This window comes from Haemaphysalis longicornis, unplaced genomic scaffold, assembly GCF_048455015.1.
Source record: "Haemaphysalis longicornis isolate Haplotype H1 unplaced genomic scaffold, Haemaphysalis longicornis Haplotype H1 scaffold_10, whole genome shotgun sequence".
NCBI classification, from domain to species: Eukaryota; Metazoa; Arthropoda; class Arachnida; order Ixodida; family Ixodidae; genus Haemaphysalis; species Haemaphysalis longicornis.
In genome coordinates this window covers 128295458-128299017 of record NW_027526204.1, presented here as the reverse complement: position 1 = coordinate 128299017, position 3560 = coordinate 128295458, and the positions used below count along the sequence as shown (strand labels likewise).

Here is a 3560-nt window from a genome sequence, read left to right as displayed (position 1 = left end):
CAAAAGGTCGCCTAGAATCACCTTGGCAAATCCGAGCACCGACGACAGATTGGCGCTTGAAGGAAATGTTCGAAAATTTCAGCTTTTTTCAAATTGAAGTTCATGACGACGAATAGCCTGACTGGCCACGACGCGCCACGGCGGCAGCAATGCGGTAGCCGCCGGTCGCGAGTCGCGACTCCTTAGCGTAATGGCATGTTGTTCTGAAAACAACTTTTTTTGTGTGTGGCGAAGTATAACTTCTAATTACTACCACAAAATTACTTGAAATCTGAGCCAAAGCTATAATATGAACTATGTGTAGTCATAAATCGGCGGCACTGACGCGTCGCCCGGCTAGCTCAGTCGGTAGAGCATGAGACTCTTAATCTCAGGGTCGTGGGTTCGAGCCCCACGTTGGGCGCATTTTTTTTTTCTTTTTTTAATTTGCAGCTAATGCAATATTTATTGGCAGGTTCTTCACTCTGATGGCTGGGCAACTTTTTGCTGCGCCGAAGTTGCAAAAACTAAATAAATTTGCGGTTTTTGCTAAGCATGCGCCCATGTGTCATCCAAGCCTCGTGACCACGGCGGTACAAGTTTCGCTATGCCCACACCGAACTTTCCCTGCTCACAAATGTTCTTGTACTCAAGAACATCATTCCGCGCTGTGCGATTTGCCACCTCAGAACTTCTGAAGCTAATTTTGGGTACGTTTGTTGAAGGCCCTTGATAAAAGGCACTTCCTCAATAAATCAATCCACAAATTTTTGCCCCTCCGATATGAGCATAGGAAGGGCACATTGACTGTATACTCTCGTCTTAATTGAAAGAAGTATGCCTCTCTTCATTATGAGAAAACCTTTCCAACCACCGTAATTTTTTGTTTAATTTCTTCCTCGTCTTCTGAAATTTCCGCCGTGCAAGGAGACCATACACTACGCATCAGCATCTGCCAGTCGAGTGGGCCGAACACAGCGGTTATTCATATATATAACTTACCTGCTTATAATAGGCCATCAGTTACAGCCACCGGCGGAGGGGGGAAGGGGGGAGCGCGTCTCCTTTCTTTAAAGGGGCCATGAAGACAAAATGGAAGTTTGGTTCATTCAAAAGACTGCCTCGTTCTCCGTTCTCCGTTCGTTCATAACCCTCTAGTGTATACTACGCGCAACATCCCCGGAATAAATGTGTATGCATGAAAGGTAATTTAGAGAGTGAAGAGCCCTTAGAATGTACACAAAACTGCTATCGGGCTGCCACGGTAATGAAGAAATGAAAGAAGGAAGGAAATAAACTTCACTAAGTAGTTTTCAAAGCACCATTAGCCCAGGGCGCATATGTTATGGGAAAAGAAATGAATCAAAATGGCCACTTTCGTGGACCGAATTGCCCATGGCTGTACATACGTATGCCGTTACTCTTCCCCTTTATCCAGACTTAACAGCAATCCACTGTAAAAAAAATTCAGCAAACGGCAAGCCCAGAAGAAGCGACCCTTATGTAACGTCTCTTCCTTCTCCGTGATTTCTAAACACTGGCAGCAAAAAAAAAATAATAAAAAAAAACTTCCGTCGGCCGTTTCTCGATATAAATTCTACTTTCGCATAGCGGTCACTTTGGTGGCGCGTAAATGATACAGATACACTATACTTCTAGAGTCCGCAAAATCTTCGATGTATTTATTACGATTACAACACCAATCGCTCCTCGCTGTATAGTCTCAAGCTTCCCTGCGAACCCGCCGCCGGGCATCTTTGCTTGTTTCTTTTGTTTCTGTCTTCCTTTCTCTAGGCTCTTGCACAAGTGTGCCTCATCCAGCGCGCTTTTTTACCGTTCCGCGAGCCTCATCAACATCGGTCCGCAGGCAGGTCACGTCGCAGGGGACGAGCACAACGTGTAATATACGCGCTGCGTCGAGCAACGCAGTACAGAGAGTGGCGCATTACCACATCGCCCGAAGACCGTCTCGTGTAAAAAGGTGTTCCTGATTAACTCCCTCTTTATTATTTCGGCATTTCGTTCAATAGGTGGCTGGCAGCAGACCACGCCGCGGAGGATACCGTCCGGGAAGACCCTCTTTAACGCGCTCAGGCTTGTATAGGCATGTCGACGTTTCCATGCGCTTTCGCAACCGTTGCGTCTAGCGGCCGCGTGCACGACCGAACAAGAAAAGCAAAGAAGGAACACTGAAAGAAGAGGCACGCAGGAAAGAAGTCCCCCAGAAACGCCACCCATGTCTTGGCTTTCGGATTTCCCTGTGCATTTTTTTGTTCGTTTACTTTTGCGATGAGTTCGTCCTCGGTTTTTCTTCTTCTTCTTCTTTTTCCTGATCGGCTAACTGTAAAAGTGCCACGATGCTTTACGAGCTACAAGCCCGCTGACTGCGGCTTTCTCACACAACTCTTCTTTCTTCGCCCGAGAAATATCCGGGACGTCTTCAAGGATGTTCCCGTTTTTGCCATCTGAGTCACGTACTGCATCCGTGTACTGAAGAAAGCTGCAGACCACCTGCATGCGTACGCTTCCGATTACAATTTCCCCCTCTGGGGCCGTCATTATCGTTATTTATTCTTTACCAATTAATTCTCGGAACGTTTAGTATGCGATATGCGCTGTCAGCAGGCGTACGTGCGATCGACTTGGTCCACCCACGTGTGCGTGTATGTGCATGCGTGTGCATTCGTGCGTGCGTGTGTATGTGTGTACGTCCCCATGAGTAAAAGTTTACGGCCCAAGAAAGCAGCACTTTCGGGTTATTACTCTGCGGCATGACATTTTTTACTATTTAATTATACGACCTCTCACATGCATGCGAAAGTTTGCGGGCTGCTATCCGGAAGAATAATAACTTAAAATTGCCATTTTCGTGGTCCATAAACTCTTGCTCATGGCTGTATACGTGTGTGTGTGGGTGTGCGTGCGTGCGTGCGTGCGTGTGTGCGTGCGTGCGTGTGTGCGTGTGTGTGTGTGTGTGTGTGTGTGTGTGTGTGTGTGTGTGTGTGTGTGTGTGTGTGTGTGTGTGTGTGTGTGTGTGTGTGTGTGTGTGTGTGTGTGTGTGTGTGTGTGTGTGTGTGCATAAGAAAACTAAAGTTTTCGGCGCTCGCGCCGCCTTTCTGTCACGCCGCCAATACCACCGCTCCTTCTCATGGTTGGACATAGTATAGGCTCTCACTTTTAAAAAACGAAGCCCGTTTACCCTGTGAAGAGGCTAGCCCAGCGAAGCTAGAGATATGGTTGGATTTGCTGGGTTGGGGCTTGCTAACATTGCGGGTCTGCTAGGTTTAATTACAGGTACAGTGGCGCCATCTCTACGTCACAGATTAAGGACACACACAATTGGTGAGTATAGGGACCGGGCAGCTGGACGGGTGGCGCCACCACTCGGCGCTCCCCTCGTCAGTGGAATGAGCCGGTGCATTGGACTACACAGCCTACCGTTGTTTTTGTCGTGTTTACTTCGGTGCTTTGAATGTTTTGGTGGTGTTGTGAGCGTATATGTGCGGTGAAACAAAGTCTAGACAGATGTGTTGGGTTATTAGATGCAGTAATGACTACGTAAACTTGTCGGACGCTTCTAA

General features: G+C 47.6%; 1 non-coding gene across 1 annotated transcript; it reads left to right on the top strand.

The window, feature by feature from the left end:
* Positions 1–330: 330 nt before the first annotated feature.
* Positions 331–403, top strand: Trnak-cuu (transfer RNA lysine (anticodon CUU)). Its single transcript has one exon. It is a non-coding gene; the product is annotated as a tRNA-Lys (tRNA).
* The last annotated feature ends 3157 nt before the right edge of the window (positions 404–3560 follow it).